Source organism: Chionomys nivalis, chromosome 21, assembly GCF_950005125.1.
Source record: "Chionomys nivalis chromosome 21, mChiNiv1.1, whole genome shotgun sequence".
Classification (NCBI taxonomy): domain Eukaryota; kingdom Metazoa; phylum Chordata; class Mammalia; order Rodentia; family Cricetidae; genus Chionomys; species Chionomys nivalis.
This window is the reverse complement of record NC_080106.1, coordinates 10,810,170-10,835,949: the sequence shown is the minus strand read 5'-3', so window position 1 is coordinate 10,835,949 and position 25,780 is coordinate 10,810,170. Positions and strand designations below refer to the sequence as shown.

Below are 25,780 nucleotides of genomic sequence, written 5' to 3'. Positions count from 1 at the left end.
TTCCACAGCAGGAGATAAGATAATAGGATACATTTCATAGCTCAGCTACTGGGGTCCAATTTCTCACTTTTTATACCACTTTCAAAATTCATCATCTCCACAACTCCTTAAAAATCTCTTCAGGTTTTTAAGACTTTATGTTATTCTGTTGATGAAATGGGAATTGAAGTGTGTGTGTGTGTGTGTGTGTGTGTGTGTGTGTGTGTGTGTGTGTACCAATTATAATCAAAGAGAAAGAGGCCAAAGGGGAGTGAAGGGTACCATGGCTGGGTTTAGAGGAAGCAATGTGATTAGATTTTAATTTTAAAAATACTTAAAGTGCACGTAAAAGGTTTCAAAATGGTATTTGCCTCCTAGTGATGCTGTGCGGCTTGGTTGAGAGAGAATTTGTGAGATTTCAGGACAAGGTTAGAATTGTGGGTGTGACTGGCATCATCTGGTGAAAAGAAAATCACACAAAATTGATCACAGTTACACCACTCAAGGCCACAAAGGACTGACCGTGTCTGTGACTATGCTCCCAAGGCCTCAGTATGTGTCACAAGGACTTACTGTTCCCTGTACAGCTTTCTAGTGGGTGCACATTGTTCAAACAATATGATCTCCTAGTTGTCAGAAGAGACCCTTGTATTGTATGATGCAAACAGGCGGACTTACGAGATAGTTTGCTAAAGTATGATGAGGTACAGAAAGGAGCACCTGGGGGTGGAAACTGAAAAATTATCTTGTACGAGAGCTAGTGAGATGGCTCAGCGGGCAGAACACTTGACACACAAACCCAAATGCCCGAGTTCGAGCCCCGGAACAGATGTAAAGGCAAAGGAAAGGACCAGCTCCACAAGTTGCCCTCTGACCTCCACACAATATGTCGTGGTGTGCACATTTGCGCTTCACACTCCACACCATTACAATAATGACAGTTTTTTTTTTTAATGCTCCATCTGAAAGCAGAGGTTCTCAGGTTAAATTTTAAAATAACTGTGTATTGTTCAGTATGAATAAGCTTTGGATGTAAGCTACAAAAGAGGGTGATAACTCAATGAAATTTACATGTGAAATATTAATCAAAAGTAATTTGGTATGGCCATGCTATTCTGAGAGGAAATGGACTTTCAGAGAGAACTGTTGCTACCTAGAGAGTGAAGAGAGAGAGTCCACGGTAATGGAACCAGGCAGCAGGCCAGTAGGACGATCCTGTGCTGAGACGCATCGAACAATACATATAAAAACCAATATAAGAAGTATAACTGATGGCAGGAATGGAAAAAGCCAGAATCACATCTGGAATTCCAGTTGTTTTATTTGTTGCCTCTTTGAGACAAGGCCTCGTCTTGTATCCCAGGCTGAAACAGAGCCCACTCTGACACTTAGGGCCGCTTCAGACTCACTGGTGATTCTCGTACCTCAGCCTCCCAAGTGTTAAGACTACAAGCATGAGCCCACCCAAACTATAGCTTCCATTTCAACACGCCTTTCTGTAGCTGATATAAAAAGCCATGAGATCGCGAAGAGTTCAGGGACACGTCGCAGGGCCTTGGTGGTTTGGAATGATGCAGGATATACATTCTCTTTAAGTCATCCTGGGATGGTTACAGGAATTTGACGTGCTGATCACAAAAATCAATCTAAACAGTTGAAAAGCAAAACCAACCTGCAGAATATATCATCAGAGCACTGCGTGTGTAATCCAGGAGTCAGCAACAAAGAGAGCCCCAAGAGCCCCGCATGAGAATCCAAGCAATGCACTTTGAAACATGCCACAGGTGGAAATAAAAATAAATAATAGCAGAACATATTATGAGCAGAATATAATGAAAACACGACACAACAAAGCTCGCTGGGCGAGGCTAATGCAGAGGAAGAAGTCGGAGAGTAGCAAACTTAACCTACGAAAGCAGATGGCAGGAGATAGAGAAGAGAAAGCCAGTCACAGAGAGAGTAGCTACCGGAAAAGAATACCCAGCAAAAGCACAGCTCGGCTCTGAAAGATGCCTCATTTGAAAAGCCCCTAGGAAGGAGGCTAGAGAACAGACAATGGGAAATGAATGGGGAGTGGAAGGAAAACGTGACTAGGTATAAAAAGGGCCAGGGCCCCCTGGGAGTATCTTCCTGAAAATCCACTTGAAAGTTGAAGCTGACGAGTCCTCTGAACGGCATAAGAACAAAGAGAGGTGACAGCATCTCCTGACCTGAGACTCCGCCAGCCAAGATCAGCCCCAAGCCAGGTGGCTTCACAGAGGCTTCTACCAAATTTTCAAAGGGGCAACACCGGCCTCTGCTTTCGTAAGGGAGTCTTTCAGCTCCCTCTTCAAAGCCCTTGTCACCTTGTCACAGTAGAGCTAAGCCCTGACAGAAATGCTGAAAAACAATCTCTTGCATAAGTCCCTTCAGGAAGATAAGGAACTGAGAGTGAGCGGTGAGCATGGGAGCCTGCCTTCTGCTTTCATCAAGCAGTACACCACTGAAGAAGAGAAATGGCGTGGCAGGTAGCTGAACAGAAAGACCTAGGTCACGGATGTATCTGCGTGGGGGGTCTTTGCCCATAGCAACAAACAATGTCCATAAAACTGGCGGCAGGTCAGACAACTAGTTTAACAATGGGGAAGGACTTTTAACAGTCCTGGCACAGAAGAGCACCTTGAACGGGCCTCTGAATGTTAACAAGACTTTCAGCATCATTAATCCAAAAGGAGATACATAGTAAGGCTATATGAAGATATTACTGAGACGCTAACACACAGTCACAGAAAGACACACATACATGGCCAAAAGGCTTCTTGGAAAAAAAAAAAAAAACAATGAAACCATGTATTAGCTAGCATGCTCACCATCCAGAAACCACACACGCAGCAGAGCTGAGCATTGTACAACTTAGAAATACGGTCAGATGTAAACATAAAATAAATGTGTGGACAACTTCCCCAGTGGATACTAGCATGCTACACACAGTAGCTTAACCTTGGCAATGTGCCAAAGCTCATTAAGTCTTAGCTGGATGCCACCTTGATGGTGCAGTAAGACCTGTTACTATGCTCAAGAACATTGGCTCACGCAGACCAAACATGAGGTGGGAAGGCCAGTAGGAAGGATGAAGCTCACCTGTGAGTAGTATCAAATTTCTGGAAATCTCCGGAAGTCAGCCTGGTGGGGCCTGGAGGAAGATGAAGACTGAGAAGGACTGAAGGATGTTTCTGGAAGGGCGAGGATGCTCTGTCTCTGCATTGCCGTCGTGATGACCCAGATTTGATCTCTGTAAACCCTGCTAGCACACTGATGCTTAGAGCTTGGCCACGTCATATATGAACGAGTGAAACATACTTGCATCAAAAAGTTAAAAGTGGGTGGAGGAAAAGGACAGGAGACTCCTCCTTCTGGTGAGTTAGCAGGTGCTGCTCATTGCCATGTGGTATAAGAACTCAGGCAAGCGCGGAGACCACAGCCCTCGGTGCTTAGCCTGGCATACTGAGCCTTCTGGCCCAGTCTGAGCTCCCGTCTACCCTGCTCTGTTTAAGCCACCTGGAGACTCTAATTAGAGACATCCTAAGCAGAGGACACCTCTCGCTCCAGAATGGGCCAGCAGGGGCAGATCCAAGGGCCAGCCACTGACGTCTGTATCTTACATAGTAACGAGAACTCTCCTATAGCGCAGCCATGACTAGACTGTGGGATGGGTGTGGAGTGTCCCCTGCAGGCTCGTGTGTGTTGAGCACTTGGTCCCCAGATGGGGGTTCTGTTTAGGTAGGGTATTGAACCTTTGGAAGGTAGAGCCTGGTGGAAGCCAGGACTCACTAAAGAGGGAAGATTAAGCCTTGCTCTTGCCCAAATCTCTGTTACTCAATTTCCCACTGCCATGGGGTCACCTCACACTGTACTGTCCCTGCCAAGAAAGACTGCATCTCCTCAAACGATGCACTAAAATAAACCCTCCTTCCCCAAGTTGCTTCCTGTCAAGTATTTGGCGGCAGTGATGAGGAAAGGAGCTAATATAGCACCCCTGAGTTGGAGACATTAAAACTGGTGGAGGAATGTGGCGCAAATGGCTTTTTTCAAACAGAGCATGTCTTAAACTTTTCTCCTTCCATCCTTGCTGTGTAGCGTGGGCATGCCGGGCTTTTCTTTATGGGCCAGATTGTATTGGGTCTGTTGGAGATGTAGCTAACTTGGTGGTGGCAGAGAACCAGCTTCACACGCGCAGTCCTGGGGCTGGTATCCCTGACTGCAGCAAAAAAAAAAGCAAAACCTACCAAAAATAAAACAAAGAGGTTGGGGTACCCAGAGCTCAGTTCAAGTAAGTTTCCTCTTGGCCACTTGTTCATTCCAGAATGACATTTACTCTTCTCTGGAGGGTCTATCTGTGTCTAAACATGTGGCCCTCCACGGGTCCATGTATCTTCCCCAGAGAGTGTGTGCTCTTGATCTCCCTCATTGCAGGGTGTGGCTTATTCTGACAATGTTCTGGTCAGGATTCCGGTCACACACTAGAGGAGATGGGCAGGTCACCTCCCCTGAGCTCCCCTGACCACACAGGGAGAAAACAGCGACAGCCGCTTCTGTAATCACGCTCTTCTGGCAGACGTCTCTCCTGCCAAAATGGAACCGGACATGCAGGAAGAAAGAAATGGCCTCCCGCAGCACATTACAGAGTAGAAAGCTTTTGAAGTCAGCATCTGGGATGGTCCGAAAAACAAATGTGCAGTCTGAGGAAAAGAATTACTGCTGACACTCGCCGACCTCCCAGAAACCGCCGGTGATGAGATTATCTCTCTTCCAGGACTCGGGCAGCCTTTGCAAAGACATTTTCTAGCTTTGCTTGGCTTTATTTCATTCCTACCTGATGGGACCTCTGGTTTGAGCTAATACATTTTCATTGAAAGATAGATGTACTGGTTGTGCTGTGTCTGCCTGAGTTTGGGTTACCTGGAAAGCAGAGCCCAAAATGAGGATCCGGGCAGGTTTTCTGTCTGGGAAGTAGTCCATGAAGCAGATTATTGGGAAAGTCGTCATTGAGACAGGAAAGGGGCAAACACCAGCAGAAAATGTATATTGTTGAGCTTGCTCCTGCACATGGTGGAATTCATTTCTGCAGTTCTACCAGGACCTCAGAGAACCTTCTGGAAAGCCTCCCAGAATTGTCTAGTTCCCCGATTCCCCATGGGATGAGTTATCTGCAAGTGTGTTAACTATCTGATGTGTAAAAGTCCTTCACTGTGTCAGAGAAGGTTCTGGGTAAAACGAGCCATAGTCACATAGGCCCTCTGTGCAAACTTGACAGAGACAACGGAGTATTGGCTCACAGGGAACCACGCGGCATGGTTGCTGCTGAGGCGGATGAGAAATGGGCAGCTGGTCTTCTGCCACAGCCTAGGTGGGCATGCTGAGTGTCTGGCTGCCAATGGACTTTGAGCCAAGCCATTCCATAGCATGTCAATCAGGGAAAGGGGGCACATGGAGCTGGCTCTCTAGCCCATAGCACATACGGTTTCTCTACAAAGCGAAAGACAAGGATGAGCATCCCTGTGGAGGGAACGGGAGCTCAGCTCAATCCAGCCTTCCAATTCCACCATCCTCGTGTATCTAAGGCTTTGGCCCTTCAAAGTCTGAAGAAGCTGTTGTCTAAGAAGAGTGGTCCTCAACCCTCCTGACCTCAAAACCCTTTAATGCAGTTTTTCATGCTGCTGTGCCCCCCAACTATAAAATTACTTTGTTGCTACTTCATAACTGTATTTTTCTACTGTTATGAATTCTAATATTAATATCTGTGTTTAGGCGGTCTTTGTAAAAGGGTTGTTGGACCCCCAAAAGGTCGTGACCCAGAAGTTAAGAACCACTGCCTAGAACATTCTAAGTCTTCCTCAACACATGGATTGCCTGGTGCTTCAAAGACGATCTGACAGATAATCCTTTGATATGAGAGAGCTGGGAAGAGATAATGATTTGGGGCTGCGATCATGTTGGATTGAAGAAGAGAAAACTTAGGGAGTCAATATAACTGATAAATTATGAGCTGTCACCAGATGTATAGATGTCCAGTTTGGATTTCTTTTTCTTTTCTGAGGGAAGGTCAAAGTCTTATTTACCTCCAGGCTAGACTTGAACTCACTCACTCTGTGGTGGAAGATGACCTTGAACTTTCGATCCTCTTGCCTCTACTTTCTGAGTGCTTGATTTAGAGGCACAGGAGAACACACCCTGTTTATGATTACTCAGTGCTAGGCAGCAAAGCTAAAGCTGTATGCCTGATAAGCAAGCACTCCACCAACTGAGCGACATTCCCAGTTTACATAATACCCACGCCTGACTTGAATTATGAATTTAAGAATCCCTTAGGAAGAACGAGAGGCAAAATAAGTAGAATGCTCCCAGACTTCTCCCCAGCCTTTTCCAAGAGCTAAATACTAGACCGAGAACATTCTCTCCATGAGCTAACTAGTATTATCCAATCCACAAAGAAGCATGGTGTTACATGAGGAGGGGGCTCCTTGTTTGTCCCGGCCGCCCTGCTAGCTTACACCTGAAATAACCACACAGAAACTGTATTCATTAAAACACTGCTTGGCCCATTAGCTCTAGTATCTTATTGGCTAAGTCTTACATCTTAATTAAACCCATTTCTATTAATCTGTGTATCGCCATGTGACTGTGGCTTACCAGCAAGATTCTAACCAGTGTCCATCTCAGGCAGAGGATCCATAGCTTCTCAGACTCTGCCCTTCTTCCTCCCTGCATTCAGTTCTGTTTTCTCTGCCTACCTAAGTTCTGCCCTATCAACTAGGCCAAGGCAGTTTCTTTATTCATTAACCAATGAAAGCAACACACAAACAGAAGGACCTCCTACACCAGCATGGGAAGCAACTGAGGTAGACATAGGTTATACGCTTAACAGCCAATGTCCTACAAAGAAGGAGCTGAGCTCAGGACTGAGTCTGAAGCCTGCACTCCTAAGCAGCTGTCCTACCAAGCCTCCCCATGCCCCACTCTGGGTCAAGACATACTGGCTTAGATAACAATGCAGTGGGCATAGTCATCATCCCATGCCTTCCTCCATTTTCCTAGTCTGCTATGAACCCATAGGTAGTACCTGAGACAGTACTAAATGCCCGACAGAAGCAACATGGCGGGGGGTGATCAGGAGTTTAGCTCACAATGTCATGGCAAGGAAGACATGGTGGCATTCGTGGTGCCAGGAATATGAAGAAAATTGCTCTCATTTCAGGTCTGACCTGGGTAGAGGCAGAGCTGGGCTCTAAGCTACCAAGTACACCCTGCAGGGACTTGTGCTTTCCAGCTAGACTCCACCTCCTAAAGGTTCCATAACTTTCTAAAGCAGCAACAGCAGCAGCAGAAACAGGGGAGCAAGTAGTCGAGCACATGAGCCTGTGGGACTTTCTGCATCCAACCACCAACAGTCCCTTTGTCCTTTTCTGTGCCATACAGAGGGACGGTCACTCCTCGTTAATGTTGCCTCTGTCCCAGCCTACGCCACTGGCCTGATAGCTACTGTCTCTCACTCCTGTAGCCCTGTCACCGAGCTGTTTCCATTCGATGGAAAGTGTGTCTTGCTTCTATGCAGCCCCTGCAGGGGAGCTGGCGCAGTAGACGCGCAAACTCACAGGAGGGCCTTCCGAGAACACGAGGGTCTTCTGAGAGCAGAAGCTTCCCCGTGGCCTTTCTGATGCCATTCTTCCCTAGTCACCCATCATGGTAAAGGAAAGCTGGGCCTGCAACTCACGTTTCCAGGTCTCTGCCTCGAATGCATGCGCGAGCTCCGGTAAAGGGCACCCGCTTCCCGCAGGTGTGAGTAATTAAATGAGCCTCTCCAATGATTATCTAAAAGGTGACTCTCACGGCAGACAGCTGAGAAGGGCAGAAGGGTTACACCGCACTGGCGTGTGTTTTCTATGTTCGTTAAGTGGAGTCACGTGAAGTTCCAGAATCACACTTCATACAAACCCTCCTCCCAGAATCATTTCTTCTTGATTTTGGACTTGTAGCGATCCCCAAATGTAACGGTATACAGCACCACAATGAGTTCCCTTACCCTGCTCCACACTCCTCTTACACACCCACAGTGGTGTGCTAAGGAGAGCTGTCCTGTGGGCCGAGGAGACGGGGCCCCTGCCACACAGTCCTCAGCAACTTATTTAGACACAGACTAACTCTATGCTGCTCTGTGTGCCATAGGTACACAAAACCAGAGACAGCGCCCCCTATACACACACACACACACACACACACACAGAGTGATGAAGCTAACTAAAACCTGCATGGCATAGTATCTAAATAATATAAGTATCTAAATGAAACCATTAAATCTAATGTCTAAATAAATATCTTAAATTAGAAGAGATAACAAAAATTAAAGATGTCCCATCCAAGAAGTGGTCACTGTGAAGGGCTGTGCTATCTTAGTAGGACTAGATAGAATGTTTGAGTTAGGAAGGAGACTAAGATACCACCTTCATCTAGGGATGGCTATCTGGAGAAAACACCTTCTACAGTTTCATGATGGATTGGGATTGGGGGTTAGAAGCTGAGCTAGTGAGTGGGGGAGTGTATGGCATTTTGCGGTGCTCAATACCCGGACTTCTAAGGGTTTAGACCCAGATGGGACTGAAATGTCCTCTTAGAAGGAGGGTAGCTCTTGGCTTTGGCCTTGGAGGATCAAGTTTGGTCTAGGAAGAATGATAACAAGAATTCTTCCTTGGTGAGTATCTAAATTTTATCTCTTCAGAGAAGTCCTTCATGACGGTGTTAACGAAAATGGCTAACCCTGTATCACAACACATTCTGTGTAGGGCTGTGTTTCATCAATTCTCAGTAGTCTCAATTTTTAATTAGGAAGACATTACTTCTTTCTTTCTACCATTTCCATTGGTTTTTCTGAAAAGTCCTTCACGCTTAGCTGAGAGCCTGGCACATACTCAGAGTCCCATAAAGAGGTATTGAATTAATAAGTCCAGTTCTAATTGAAGAGCTGTTAGAGCATTAATGTCCAATGACTTTTGTCATGTCTTATGGCAGGGTTCCAGGGATCAATAGGAAGAGTATCGGATGATGGGGTTCAGTGATTCTGTCTGTGCAGTGGAAAGCAAGGGGGTAACCCTCAAAACACCTAAGATGACCATGCTGGCTGCATTTGACAGGAGCCACACAAGTGGGAAGAGGGGTCTTGTTCACATAGTACTGTAATAAACTATCTCAAACACAGAGGCATAACAACCACTCCACTTGGTCACGTTTCCCCAGGACAAAGATTCCCCATGTAGAAAACCATCTCTTTATTCTGCTGTTTTCATCTGGGAACTGAATACACAGGGAAAGTCTCACTCAAACATCTGGCACCTCGGTACTTATCCGTGTTCTCTCTCCATATGCTGTCTTGAGCTGCCTCATAGCGAATCAGATGTCTTTCATGATGGTTGACTTCCAAAAGGAACAGGCAGAGCTACTTTTAAAATGAGAAGCTGGAGCGCTATGAAAACCCAGTCCGGGAAGCTGCTACCATGTTCTGTTGGCCAAAATGACCCAAGAGTTTATCAAATTCACCAGGAAGAGAAATGGGTCATGTCTCTAATTGAGATTAGTAAAGACTTTGCAGTCATCTTAGCCCATCTATGCTGATCTGAATGAGAGTGGCCCCTGTAAGCTCAAATACTTAAATACTTAGTCCCTGGTGGGTGGAACTATTAGGAAGGGGTTGGGGTTGTGGCCTGGTTGGAGTAGGAGTGTCGCTGGGATGGGCTTTGAGGTTTCGAAAGACTCCTGCCATTTCTGGTTTCCTCTCTCTGCCTCAGGCTTGTGGATCAGATGTAAGGTCTCAGCTCCTGCTTTAGCCTCATGCGTGCTTGCCTGCTGCCTTGCTCCTGGCCACACTGGTCATGGACCCACCCTTAGAGATTGTAAGCAAGTCTCCAGTTATATGTTATCTTTTATGTTTTCTTGTTGACTCTTCATAGGCACAGAAAAGTAACTAAGATACTATCTATCCCCCCACACACACCTTAGGAGACTGTTCCAGCTGTTCCTACAGATCCAGCCTGTGGCTGTAGCAGAGAAAGGGAGGAGAAAAGAAGGTAGATTGACTGTATAATTAGGGGGAACTTGACTGTTGATTATGATTGTCTTACAGCCATTAGAGAAGAGAGAACTCATTTGTCTCTACAGGTTTCCCATTACTTTATGGGAAAAAAAATCACAAATTCCATGGCTTAGACATTACCAAGATATCCTGTTAGAGTTTTAAAGGTCATGCATGCAAAATGAGTCCCATATATCTAAAGCAAAGGTGTCTAAGGGCTGGTTCCTCTGTGGAGGGTATAAAACAACGTACTTCTTGCCTCTGCCAGCTTATAATAGCTGTTTAGAGCCTATTCAACTTCAAAGCCAGCTGTGAAACATATTTTCAGGGTGGGGAGATGCCCAGAGGCAAGCCGAAGGGACAGAATCAAAATCTGATCAGGCTAAGCTTGGGTAAGTATGAGTGACGACATAAAAAGTCAGACGTATGACTCATATATGAGTCTGGAATCCCAGGTTATAAATATACACATCAGATTCATCAATACCAAGTTATGCAATGATTTCTGAGGTCATTTATGGAGAAGGTTCTTTCTGCCGTTGTCTGACAGAAATTAGAGTTGTATGTACATATTTAAATGTCCCGGGACTCGAATAGGAAAGGCAGTGTTAGTAACATCTCCCTTGACTCTGTGTTTCATGTAATTGCCATCCTGTCATTGGATCTGTGTACACCTAGACATTTTCAATTACTTTTTTCATAATAAATTATAGATACTGTATATGAATTCACCATTTGATTGGAACTGGCCAGGTTTCCATCACTCCATGACTACACATCACTCATAGTGACCCAAGATCCTGATACTCTGTGGAGAGAGGCCAGATCTTCACAAGAAGCTTCCCAGCATGCAGAGGCAGGGCACAGCAAAGCTTGAAGGTAGAACGAAAGGAAGGAGTCCTTCCAGAAAGGACTACGCAAATCCTGGGAGAGTTGACAACATTAGCATTGTATAGAATTTGTAAATATGGGTGGGATGGAATGGGGACCTACCACCAAAGACACAGCAAAAGGTGGACAAAATGTAGGTTGTGATTCTTTGAATTTTCGATGTTTTCTGCCTTCCCTCCCTATTTCCTTCGGGTGGTAAAGGGAAGGGTACAGAAGCCCTACAGCCAGCAACTCCCCACCATCAATGTCCAGTAGCCCATGCCACACCACCGGGAAGCAACTGCCAACCGCTTTTGAGATATAAAAATAAGAAGCCAAGCTATCTTCAGCTGGGAAGAACTTCAGCTTGGTTGCAATCCAAGCATAAAACAGTTCCCTATGTGTTAGTGTAAAATTCACCTTCTCTGAAGCATCTGCCTAGTAGCACTAGAACATAAAATCCTCAAGGATTATATTGTGAGTTCATATCTAGAGGTTAGAGGATAGTGACAGCTCAAAGGTCCTTCTGAAACTAGACACAAGGTTAAAATTTGGCACACATATATAAAGGGCTTCAGCGTTTTCAAAGCTTCATGTTGATGCTGAGGTTTTCCTCACTCAGCCAAAGGCTCTAGGGAAGTTATATGATCCCAGAGTGCATGGGGCTAAGGGGCCTCCTGCCACAAGAGAGCTTCAGCTTTAAAGCATTGTTAGTTGAACAGATGTCTTTGTAGTATGATTGAGTATCTTTTGAATATATGCCCAAGAGTAGTATTGTTGGGGCCTGAGGTAGGTTGATTCCCAATTTTCTGAGAAACCACCATACTGATATCCCGAGTGGTTTTACAAGTTTGCATTCCCACCAGCAATGGAGGCGTGTTCCCCTTACTCCACATCCTCTCCAACATAAGCTATCATCAGTGTTTTTTTTTTTTTTTTTTTACCATTGGTTTCTCAGCCATTCTGACTGGTGTAAGATGGTATCTCAGAGTCATTTTGATTTGCATTTTCCTGATGGCTAAGGATGATGAGCATTTCCTTAAGTGTCTTTCCATCATTTGAGATTCTTCTGTTGAGAATTTTCTGATTTTCTGTTTAGTTCTGTATACCATTTTTTGATTGGATTATTTGGAATTTTGGTGTCTAATTTCTTGAGTTCTTTATATAATTTGGAGATCAATCCTTTGTCTGATGTGGGGTTGGTGAAGATCCTTTTCTATTCTGTAGGCTGCCTTTTTGTCTTATTGACTGTGTCCTTTGCTTTATAGAAGTGTCTCAGTTTTATGAGGTTCCATTTATTTATTGTTGCTCTCAGTGTTTGTGCTGCTGGTGTTATATTAGGAAGTGGTCTCCTGTGTCCATGCATTGAAGGCAACTTCCCACTTTTTCTTCTATCAGGTTCAGTGTGGTCCGATTTATATTGAGGTCTTTAATCCTCTTGGACTTGAGTTATAGGTATGGATCTATATTCATTCTTCTACATGTTGACATCCACTTATGCGAGCACCATTTGTTGAAGATACTTTCATTTTTCCAATGTATAATTTTAGCTTCATTGTCAAAAATCAGGTGTTCATAGGTGTGTGGATTAATATCTGGGTCTTTGATTTGATTCCATTGGTCAACCTGTCTGTTTGGGTTGGGTTGGATGGGTGGAGAGATGGGAGGAGGGGAGGGAGAGGGAATTGGGGTTGGTATGTAAAATGAAAAAAGACAGTTTGTTTTTTTAAAAAAGAATTAAAAATTTTAAAAAATTGTTAGTCTAAAGATAGCTGAAGACAGGCCTGATATTTAGGACTCTGAGGGCTAGTATCAAAAGAAGTTCTGAAGCCCAGCCAAGCTGGAGATCCTGCTCACTGAGGACCTCCCAAGATTGGAAATCTAAAGAGAAGGGCCACCCAAGGCTGATAAGTCACCAAAGGGATTATAAATCCACAACACCAATGAATTAATTTGCAAAAGGAGAAATGAGTGTGACCAGGACTGGAAATCTCCAAGACCACGTGATCAGCATTTCTCCTTCCTAGATGAAGCCATCTAATAATTTAAAAAAGAAGAATGACCATCCCATGCAGAGATGAACGAGATCCAAATGACCAGCAAGTTCTCTCCCGGCACAAAGTCGATCTGTTAATTTACAAAGAGGAATTACTGTACAGAGTCGGGTCACACAGAGACCACACGGTCAGCACATTTTATGCTTTGCTTTTGTCTTTTGTGGAAAGCAACATCTGCTGAGAAATCCTTCACTGGGCAGCCTCTAAGGAGCCCCAGAGGGTCTGAAGGCTGCAGCCTACGAATGTCTGCTCACCCTTGTCCCCCAGTGACTGAGACTGTCCTCATCTGTTGGCAGGCTCTGCCTTGGTAGCTCCTCCTGCCTTCAGGGTGGGTCTTGCCAACATAACCTTGCCAACCAGCGTCCTACTCTCCAGACTCTGACCTCTGAGACCTGGTCATTCTTGCATGTGCTAATACCTTCAAATACGAAGGCCAGTTTCACCTACCTGGGTACCAGTTTCACCTACCTAGGTACCATCTCATCTTTGTTACACTCATCTTTCTTCTCCTATTTTGGGCAGCATTTGTCCACTTCCTTCCAGATTTTATAATGGTAGAATGGGAGATGTCCCATCCTCCAGGAATCCCTATTAATTCTGTGGAGAAACCAAACAGAACAGTGATTAGGAGCACAGGCTCAGAATTGAGGTAAAAGCAGCTCTGATCTCCTGCCACTGAGAACTTGGTTAGGGTGCTATGTTCCTTTGAGCCTCAGTTTCCCAGTCTGTAAAATGGAAATCTTTGAAATCCAATGGATGCAAGGATGAAATGATAGATTGCTTGTAAAAAGATTAACCTGACTTGAGACAAACTTGAGACTTAATGGATGAGAGTAGACAACCATACCCATGAAAATCATTTTCTGCTACAGTTTTGAAATATTACCATTTTAATGGGCAACTACTTTCAAAAAAAGAAAAAAAAGAAATATTACCATTTTACAACCTAGACAAACAAAGATTAATGACCCAGGAACCTGTCTGAAATTGAACATTGGGGATAATATAAATATAACCCACACTCTATATTATATCCAGTGTTACTGATGTATTATATGCCAGAGAAAGATGACTGAATATAGAAGCCTGTCGGAAAAATATTAAAACATGATAAAGAAAAGACTTTTAATAAAAAAAAAAATGGAGCTGCAGTCGGGGTCAGCTCTTCCCGTCCCTGGACAGTTGTCCTCTGTGTATGGTGCTCAGCCTGTCCCCCCTCAGTCTGGATGCAGTCCCCAGACTCATAGGTCCACCTTCCTCCAGCCCTTCACTTTCTCTCCTACTGGAATCTGCAAAGAGAACCTAAGACTTTTTGGTTACAGCCCGGACCCAGGGGGCTTGGTACTACACATCATGGTTACCACAGTTACCACAGCAGCCGTTACTTCACTACCTCCTCCCAGTTACCCTGTAAAGGATGCCAAAGGAATTCTGTGGAAGATACAGCTAGGACAGAGCAAAATGGTGGCCTTTGCCAAAATTAACAGCTAAAGGCATTGAGGAAAGGGTACCCCGAGTCAGAGCTACGGGTTGAATCATAATTGATGCCACTTTCCCAAGGTACAATAAGATGTTCAAAGTGTCAGTGTTCTAGCTGATGTAAATATTGTCTCACTGAGGGTCTAACCCCCTATATAAGAAGGTTTATTCACTGCTGGTGGGAATGAAGTATATACAGTCACCATGGAAACCAGTATGGAGCTACTTCTATAGCAACCATATGACCCAACTATCCCACTCATGGTTGAATGCCTGCAGTATTCCATTGTCAACAAACATGCACATCCTGCTACACCATTTACAACAGCCAGGCAATGAAACTAGCCTACATGTCTGCCAACACCTGAATGGATAGAGAGAGGTACACACACTCACTGGGGTTTTATGTGGTCATGAAGAAGAATTGAAACTGATGTTTTCAGGAAAGTGAATGAAACTGGAATCAGTGAGTGAGGTCAGATAAACCAGATACAAGGGGCAGAAATTGTTTGTTTGCAAAATAAACCCTACAAGGTGCCCTGATGACCTTCATTCCTACTTTTCAGATGAACTGTCCAACTCAGGGACTTAATGCTTCTAAGAGGGACATCTCAGGACCAGAGCTTCATGGGTCAGTGTCATTAGGGGCACTCCACCCAGTGATGCTGTGACATTCTGGCCAATGTCACCCGAGGAAGCCAACAATATGACATAGTTCCATAGGGGACCTCTCATGCTGGCTTCCCAAAGACTCAGTCTTCGGAACCAGTAGCCCTGCAATTGTCATGACTCACCAGTGAGTCACTGCTATCACCCATAGAGACTGGCATTGTGGTCTTCATCCTAGATGTCACCCTTAAAACATTTATCCCTCTGTAGGGAGAGCCAGCCAGGCGGTTATCATAGGAAGGTGTGAACAGCGTTAGATTCCTGCAGGCAGGCTCACAGAGTGCAGGGTCTGTGTCTTTCCTGATTACCACTTTTCCCTGCCTACACCCTCCACGCCCCTTAGTTCTTCCATCTCTGCCCAGCTTCTAAACTTTCCAAAGGAATTGCGGTCCTTTGCAGCATGACGCAAGATCGCCACCCACTGGTAAGACTGTTTACACCGCAGATACTGTAAGGCTTGGGTTGGGTCCTCAAGTCCGGCAGCATCTGGGTACTCAAGTCTAAAGAATGGTCACTGCCTTAAGGAGGGTTGTAAGTAGCCTCAACTCATTAAGATGAGGCTAGATGCATTTATCAGGCTTCTGGTATAGTATCTGATTCATGTACAAGGCCCTCCACTGTAGCTCTAATACCAAAGGAGAGTTCTGAACTTCCAAATCATAAAGAAACCCAGTTTACAACTATGATGATGCCATGTAGTCAGTACTGGACCTGAGTTTGATCCCTAGAACCCATAGAAGAAGGCTGGCATCCTAGTGCATGGTTGTAATCCCAGTTTGGGAAGGTGGAGATAGGAAGACCCCTGGGGCTTATGGGGCACCCAGCCCAGGCCGGTTGGTGAATGAGTTCCAGGTTCAGCGAGAGACCCTGTCTCAAACACAAAGTAGATGGGTTCTGAGGAGGAATAACACCTGAGGTTGCCCTCCCCCCTCCCCCGCACACCCCACAAAACACTTTCATGTTTTATGTGCTTTGTAAATATAGCCCCATATGTTAGAAAGCCTTGTTAACCTTATGAAATATGAAGGGGTTAAGACACTATATAGTAAGGTGTCTAGGTACTAGACCCTATAGAGCTTAGAGAGATTTCAACCTGGGAAATCCGCCACTGGAATTTCATCCTTCTGGGCTGTGCTGTCTCCCAGAAAGACTGGCCCCCACTTCTTTCCACTCCCTCCCCTCCCTGTTTCTTCCTGCCACGGGGCCATCTTCCCACTTATCAGCTCTCCCCAAGCGTTCGCTGTAATCCCTGGACCCACTGATAACCCTGGTCGGCTCCCAGCAGACGACCCACATAGCTCCTGGACTGCAGGGGTTACACATTGGGTTCTGTCTCTCACGTAGACAAGCAATTATTTCTTGGAGAAAAACAAAGCTTTGCACTCACTGTTGATCCTGAAAGTCTCTCTTGAGTTCCAGGCACCAGTCTGAAATCAATGTGTTTGTTTTGGACCAGATAAGGAAATTAAAAAAAGAAGAAGAAAAAAAAAAAAAAGGAAATGTAGGCTCAACCCACTTGGAAAAATTCTCCAAAATTTTAGGACAATTTCAAGTTTTTTTTTTACAAGAACCTTGATAAAAAAAATCTTTTTTAACCTGAAATATCATACTGGCTGTTCTGGAAGCCACTGGCTTCTTGAAGTGTTTATTAAGGAATGCTGTTCTTGCCATAACAAATTTCAGCTCTCTTCGCTTCTGAAAAACTGTAAAGTCATTCATTATCTCTTAAAATGTATTATTAGAAATGCGTGATCTTTCTATCTCTTTGTGTAAATGTCTTGGCATGAGCTGCTATGAACTTAATATGGCCAGTCACGTGATGGCTATGACGACCTTTGAGATCCCTGCTAGCCGTCGACAACCATGAATTCATGAACTTGGACTTCAGATTACCAGCAGATGCGTTGAAATTTCCCTTTGTCTCCCTCTGATCTTGAAGAGTAGGTTAACAGATATTGATTTTTATTTCTCGGTCTACAGAGAAATGAGTGTTTCACTGCTGACGTCTTTATGATCTGTCGTTTCCTGTCTTTTTAATAGTGTCAGTGCAGTACTATAAAAAGGATCTTGATCATAAAAACTGTTTAGCAGATAAAGTTCTTTCAGTCAAGCAAACATAGCTGAAAGAACCCACTTCTTTAGAGAAAGTCTTGGTGATCACATCAAGAAGAGAAACCTTAGAGGAGTTGGAAAGAGATGAGATTCTCTCGGCACACAAGGTAATGACTGACATGCCATTACTCCTGAAAAGATGGCCAAATTGTTTATTGTTATCTGTGAATGGTGGAACAGACTTTAAAACCTGGTTCGGCCAAAGGGTTGTCTTGGTCAATAGTAAGAGCAAACTTTAAAACCTGGTTCAAAAAAGGTATTATCTTGATCGACAGTGTTTGAGTCAGACTGATTTAAGTTATGCTGCAATGACAAACAGCTTCCTAGATATTTACAAACTTTAACAAACAGTTTCTTTGTTGTTCATGGTGCATTATCAAAGGAGGCTAAAGTGAACTATGTTCCACAGAATCTGGCACTAGGCAATGGAAACATCTGGCTTTTTGTTTATTTTGAGGGAGTCTCACTATGGAACTCAGGCCAGCCTTGAACTTGTAACTCTCCTCTTGCCTCTGGTTCCTGAGTGATGAGATGATGAGCATGAGCCACCACCTCCATCTAATGTCTTAGGGTGATGTGCCAGCTTGTCTGTGGCATTAAAAGGAAACATTCCAGATTTTTTGCCTTCCCAGTAAATGTTTTCCAAGCAGTGATACTATGATAATATTGCTTACTGTCATTCTTTGGTCTTAAAGGTGACAACCCTATCCGACTGGGAAAAGGGCAGGAATGTGTAGCTCTGGACATGCTCAGAAGAGATAGCCTAGGATTATGCCCAAGTGTTAGAAACCTTAACCACGGCAACCAAGGTGGACCGAATGCTTGGTGTATTCCAGGCCACAAGCCTTTCCAACTTGGTTTTTTCTAATCCACACTGTAAGGACTATGCTTCCATGAGGTCTTTTCCTCTGGGAAGGAGACTAGAGATGAAGGAGAGAAGCTGAACAGCTGGCTGAGGCCATCTCTGCCTGTGGACAGTGCCCTGTACTATTAAGCTGCTGTCCTCTGTGAGCTCTGCCAGCTGTGGCTAAAGCACAGGCCATCTGCACTTAGAGGCTGAGGAAAGCAGCAGCTGCCTTTACCGTGAGAATAATGCCCCTGCATCAGAGAGAAAGAGGACTCTCAGTAAAGGGAGCTTGGATACAAACGTGTTGTCTCGGTTCATAAACATGGAAAAGTAATGTCACCTGAGACGACCGTGCTAAAACGTTTGAACAAACATTTAAAATATGAAGCATTGGGCCTGAAAAGATGGTTCAGAGGCTAAAAGCATTGACTGCTCTTGCAGAGGACCCAAGTTCCTTTCCCAACACCCGTACCAGGCAACTCATGACTGCCTTTTACCCCAGCTCCAGGGATTCCAATGCCACCAGCCTCTGGCCTCTGCCACCATAAGGACAAATTCACATACTCCCACCCCAACACTCATGCATACAAATAATTAAAAATAAAAACAAATCTTTAGAATATGAGGCATGTATAGGTGCATATGTAATCAGTTTGAGAGATATGTGCATGAGAGAATTCTGAAGTGGTTTGTTTATACATGTGAGGATTGCACAAACCTAACGTATGCATAGACTATAAATTACTTAGTAGTCATTCTATGAATTCACCCTCTCCATCTTCTATCCATCTATCTGAACCAGTGGCCAGCAGAAATATAATTTAGGTCACATGTGCAATTTAAAAAATTTGTGTTGAGCCGGGCAGTGGTAGCACACACCTTTAATCCCAGAACTCAGGAGGCAGAGGTAGGTGGATCTCTGTGAGTTCGAGGCCAGCCTAGTTCCAGGGCAGGCTCTAAAGCTACAGAGAAACCCTGGCTCAAAAAACAAAGCGAAACAAAATGTGTTGATGTTTAAAACCTTAACAGAAACAAGTGTAGCTAATCAAATAATATCTTTCATTCAACCCAGTTTTAACCCAATATGATCACTTCAGTATACATCCAGCTCAGGGAATTAGAAATGTATTTCAATTTTTGTGCCTGGTTTTTAGAATTCTGCATATATTTTATGATACATTACAATTTGCATATTCCACTATTTTTGGAAATTCTTGATTTGTAGTCATTGTTCATAAAATACACAATTGGAAAAAACGGCTTCATGTTTAGAGTATACCAAGGCTACTTGAAATAACTGAATGAGCCCAACAATGAAGGCCAAGCTGATGGTGTGCTTATGCACAGTTCTAGAAATAATGTATATGCATGAAATGTGTGCTTTAGAATTTTTAGAAAACTTTAGGCATGAGTGTTGGCCTGCGCATATGAACACACAACGCACATATCTGTACGGTGCCCACAGAGATCAGTGGGAACTGGAGTTCCAGATGGTTGTGAGCTTCCATGAGGGCGTGGATACAGGACCCAAGAGCAGTAAGCACTTCTGACTGCTGAGCCATCTCTCTAGCCCGTCATGTCCTTTTTAATAGGAACCTCTGCTTACAGATTGAGAACACTTTCCTTCGAGGAACCCTTCCTGCTAAAAACCCACAGAAGCACCTGTTCTCCCTCCAGTCAGCTGGAAGAATTTCCTGTGAGGAGCTGAGATAGCTGTGTGTCTGTGCAATAGGGCTGCAAATGCCTGGATCTTGGATATGCGTTTTGTGTGGCCTGCTGTCGACAGGACAGCTCTATTAGAGTGATCTGGGTCCCCCTCCTAGGAAACAGAAAGCTTATCTGCATCTTCATCCCCTGATAGACATGCGGAGCCTCTGCTCCACCTGATTTCCTGAGAGTCTGCACTCCAGCAAGACCCCCAGTGTTGGAAGCAAGCTGTCCAAGAAGGTTTCTCACCATTTCTTCGGGTAGAAGTTCTTTTCTGTACATTTTACTGAGATCCAGAGTTTCAAAATAGTGTGGCCTTTCAGAAGAGGAGTCTCCATGTCACAGTACTCAGTGAGTGCTGGATTTGGGTCTGGTGAGCTAGCAGTCCGTCAGTTCATTACAAACCACCCACAGAGCACTGTTGGTGACCCTATAGACAAAACAAAGCTTGACTGAGAGAGGCTGAGGAACCTCTGGAGCTTGGGGTTCAAGTCTATCTTGTCTCATAGGGCAAGTCAGAAACAACATGTGGTGGGCCCAAGGACATTTAGTGACAACACAGGTTCTCTTTCTTTGAGGTGTGTATAGACACAGGCTCTCTTGAGGTGCGTATAGCACAGGCTATCTTTGAGGTGTGTATAGACACAGGTTCTCTTTGAGGTGTGTATAGACACAGGTTCTCTTTGAGGTGTGTATAGATACGGGTTCTCTTTGAGGTGTGTATAGACACGGTTCTCTTTGAGGTGTGTATAGACACGGGTTCTCTTTGAGGTGTGTATAGACACGGGTTCTCTTTGAGGTGTGTATAGATACAGGTACTCCTTGAGGTGTCTTAATTACTGCATCTCTTCCCTTTGCCACTAGACAGTGTTGGAGCCTTGACTGTCTCTGTATTTAGTTAGGCGTTCTTTTAATTACCCATCATGAAGGTTGGCTAGGCAATCACCAAGATGATAAGAAATATTCCCCACATCTTCCTCCCTACTGGCCCTTCCTTGAATGACCTGGTAACATCCCAACTTCTTTGAAGAAAGCCATTTTCAGGTTGCATTCATTTAAAGAAATTACACCAATTTTGTACAAAAGAGAGAGGGGGGGTGGTGGTATATTTGGTTACAAATGAATCTTGTGTTGATTATCTCACCGTGAATGCTCCCCGCACTCATTTAAATATGATAATATAGTTAATATTAATGACGAGCTTAATTTAACAAAATAATACAGCACAATAGGAAATACACACACACATGCATACACACACAAACACACATAACCAGCATCTCTATATTGCTGTGTGACTTTTCCTAGGGAAATACGAACACTGACTCATGCTGGGTAGGGCACTAATCACCTCTGGAAACAGAAGAGATGTGCTGGAAGCCAGACCAGTTATAGACCCTTGGTACTGGATCTTCCCATGAACAGGATTGCTGTAGGGACCAAGCCCTGACCTGCGGGAGAAAACTAAAATGTACCTGTGGAAGAGAAGGAAGGAAAGGTGGTGAGTGGCAAGAAGCTGCCAAGAGGCAGAGCCACAGTTCTGATCCTGGCCTGTTCACTGTAGACATCCTGCCGGGTGCACATGAAACCAAAGGAAGAAAATAGCACGTAGGTGCTATGACAAGACCAAGTGGTCCATATGGACATCAAACTCAGCATGATGGCGTTGCCAGACTTTTCTCCTCTGGCACAAAGAGCTTTCGAGCCCTGCTTGACAATATTCTAAAAAGAAAATGAGAAGCCACATCTCCCAAATGTTCTGCCTAGGTCCTGGAAATGACTAAAGCGTTTATCCTGACTCCAGCGCAACTGTTGCAGGTAGGCACCTGGTGCCATGCCTTGTTCATTTACAGTTGTCAGGGTGGAGATGTCACAACAGGACTGCAGTGCCCACGGCCAGTCACAGACCTTGTCACAGCATCAGAGAACGTACCTGGCCATTCCAGACAGTAATTTCTAGCTGGTTGTGATGGTGTGTGCCTATAAACCTTGCACTCTGAATGCTGAGGCAGGAGAATCATGATTTAGAGGTTAACCTTAGCTGCCTGGTCAAAGACTGTCTGAGAAGATAAAAAGGGAAATAGTTTCTCAACAATCCTGCTTCCTATATTGCAGTATGAATATTGCCAGACAGTAAAGCTAGACTTTTACTGAATAACCATGGACCCATCTGCTAGATTCTACAATTAACATTTTAATATTCCTGCTTAGTTATTAATTTTAATATAATTGTTTGTCTTTTGTCATGACTTGCAAGAGCCCTTTACAGACCATGGGTTCAGTACTTTGGGGAAAGCTTTGCCAAGGTTTCATCCCAGGCTGTGACTCACCTATCCATTTTCTTAGTGGTGGTTTTTGGTGGCCAGAGCTTTTAAATATCAATGCCTTTTAATTTTACCATGTGACATCTATAGTCCAGAGGAGAAGAGTCTTTTCATGTTTTCCTCAGAAAACTGTAATGTTCAAAGCTGATTCAACAGGTCATGATGCTTGCTGCCAAACCTGATGACCCAAATTCCATCTTTGGGACCCATGCAGTAGAGAGAACTGCAAGGTGTCCTCTGATCTGCACATACACAGCATGTATGTGCTCACATACATACGCACACGTGTACACATACACATGCACAATCAATCGATAGAAAAACAATGACATAATTTTGATATTTACATTCAGAATGGATTTTGTATCCATTTAGGCATATTTTCTGTGAGTGTTCTGAGATTAGACTCTGAGGTTCATTTTATTCCTTTTAAATATCTGGTTGCCCTGGCATTATTTATTTTAAAAAGAAAAAGCCCACAGAGGCCAGAACAGGGCATAGAATCCCCTGCCGCTGGGCTTGCTAACCGTTGTGAGCTGCCAGACATGGGTGCTAGGAACGGGAGTCAGGTCCTCTACAGGCCAGTGTATGAGCTAAAACATCTCTCCATCCTTGAGATAATTCTCACCCTACTACATTACTTATGTGATCTGGAGCCATAATTTAGATCACTGAGAACTTCCAACTTCTATTCCAACAGAGAATCATGACAGTTCTACTTCTCGCTTGTCAGTCTGGTGGGGTGACTTTTGCTGCCACCAGGACAGGCTGAATGGATGTGATGAGTGATCATCTCTGACATTTTCCCTGAGATTAGAGGGGAGGGGACTTTTTCAATATCTTACTAACAGTGTCCTGCTAGCTATGGCTGGTTCATAGATATTCATCACAGTGGCGGAATCCCTTCTGTTCTCTATTGCCGGAACTTTTCTTTCATCAAAAGTCACAGCTAGGTTTTGCCAGTTTCCTCAGACTCCATTGAAATGATTGTAGGTGTTAATTTTTTACTATTTAATTATGTATGTGTGGGTTTGTGTGTGAGAGTGCAGTGCCTAAGAAGCCCAGAAGAAAGCATCAGATCCCCGGGGCTAGAGTTTCTTTGGTTGTGGACCTCTTGACATGGATGCTAGGAACTGAACTCAGGTCCTCTGGAAGAACAGCAAGTGCCCTTAACCATGGAAACAACTCCCTAGCCCTCATACATTTTTGATGCTTTATTTTTTTAAGTAGCAGAATCTGTTGATGATATATTGAGTGGTAAGCCAGACCTGTGTTCCTGGAACAAAACCTGTTTTGCTACATTTTACATGCCGATGGGAGCAACTTGCTGATATTTTATTATGAATTTTGTGTGTTGATTACGATATTGTTCCATAATTTCTCTGTCACAATGTTGTGTCCGGTTTGGGTGTCTGGGTTACCATGCCCTCCTAAAACAAACGGGATGACACTCCTTCTTCCTCTGCCTAATGAAAATTGGGAGCTTCCTTTCATCTGTCCCTCACACAACTGAAGGATTTGATGATGACACTCTGTTTAACCTATTGATGTCATTTGTAGGAAGGTTTATGAAGTTTTGTTCTAACTAATGTAGCCTCTTTAGACATCAAGTTATTACATGTGTCTCATATGATGGCTGTTTGTTTAATTTTAAGAACTTTTGATTTTACATTATTATGTGTGTTGGCATATGTAATATATAATTTGGCCTCGCTATTTTGATGCAGAACAATGAAGCCAGGTCTTGTCTCATTTCTGATACTGCCTGTCTCCATTTTTCTAGCTACGAGTTAGCCAATCCTGATTTCTTTTATTGGTATTTTCCATATAAACAGCTTTTATTTTTGTTTTTTTCTGCTGTTTTCCAGTCCACTGATTTTTGCTAATTATTGTTATTTATTTCATTCTGTTTATTGCAGTTGACACTTCTCTCCTGTTTCCAGCTTCTTAAGCTAGGATATGAAGTCACTGGTGCTCCTCTCTTGCAGTAGAATCCATTTAAGGATATAATTTATAATGGGCTTGCTGGAACACACTTTAAATCCCAGTGTTTGGAGGCGGAGGCAGAGGCAGACTGATCTCTGTGATTTCGGGGGCAGTTTGCTTTGCATAGGAAGTTCCAGGCCAGTCAGGGATATGAAGTGAGTGTCTCAAGTAAATAAATGAAAGCATACGGTTATAAATTTCTTTTGGGGCTTGCCTGTTGTTTCTCTTTTAATGTCAAGCAAACCTTGGATTATATCCTGGACATTATAAATGAAAGATTATAGAAAAAGCTAGATTTTGTTTTGTTCCTCATAGAACAAAGAACAGTTTGCTTGTTTTTCTTGGTTTGTTTGTTAGTTTGTTTTTAGTTTGTCTAAACTCAAGCTTGTACACACCATGCTTGAGATGAGCAAAACCTGAAGTATGAATCCTGGCCAACAAGATGGCTCAGCAGGTAAGGGCTTTGGCTGAACAAGCCTAGAAACCAGAGTTACATCCCCAGAAGCCAGCTGACAATGGAAAAAGGAAATAAAGATGTACCCTGACCTCCACATGTGCCTGATGGTGCACATGGCCCCCCACATGAACATGCTCACATGAAAAAGGAGTGAATGAAGGAGTGGACGCCTTTAGAGACGACTCACGCATGCGTGCTTTAGCAGTCCACGGCAGCAGAGTTGCCCATGACTGACAGACAGACGCCGCCAAGGCTCCCTCTCCCTCGTCTCCTGTCTGAAGTCTCAAGTTTTTTCTGGGTGGCTAGTGCTGTTCTAACTGTCCTCTGTTGCATAAGCCATTGGGACTGTGGGATTCTGTTCGGTTCTAGCTGCCTGCCTGGCACAGGCTGATGTGGTTGTTGGGTCAAGTGCTGCAAAGATAGAAACACACTCCTCTCACGGTCACATGGTTTTCTTCTTCCAAGTGTCTACTCCACCCTCTTTTCCAGTTTCTTCATAGCCTGTGAGTGTGGCTTGTTAAGTATGTGGCTAGGAGTTTGCATCTTCTGTGTGGCAGTGAAATGGCCAATGCTACAACAGAATAACAGTAGTAGTGATAGCAAAAACATACTTTTGTGTGATTAAGTAGAAACATGACTTCCACCAAATGTACAGTATGATGCACATAATCAATGTATATAAAATAGCTACTATAAACCTGACCTACAGTTCAATCAAAGAATGTGTTAGTTTTTAGCCCGGCATGATGGCGTGCACCTCTAATCCCTGCACTTGGGAGACAGAGTCAGGGGGATCTCTGTGAGTTTGAAGTCACCCTGATCTATATAGTGAGATCCAGGCCAGCCAGGGCTGCATAGCAAAACCCTGTCTAAAAACAGAACAAGCAAACAAACAACACAAAAAGAAGATGATTGTATTAGTTTCCCATTTGGGATCTCTTTGATGCCACTGTTGTCCTGGTGCCCTCAATTCTAAGCCAGCCACACAAGAGATTGGCTTGCAATTGGTGTGCATACAAACTTAAATAAATACATTACGTCAGTAAGACATGATGGGGATTTCCTTACGTTCATCAGATGGCTTTGGGGAACATGATTTTAATGGATATATAATATTCTACAAAACGCATCACCATTTCCTTAGATGATTCATGGCTTAAGGAAACTTACATAGGTTTGGTGTGTTTATTTCTA

General features: G+C 44.0%; 1 protein-coding gene across 1 annotated transcript in view; it reads left to right on the top strand.

The window, feature by feature from the left end:
* The window catches only part of Cdh13 (cadherin 13), a 940,941-nt gene that overhangs the window by 390,782 nt on the left and 524,379 nt on the right, over positions 1–25,780 (top strand). The window lies entirely within an intron of this gene.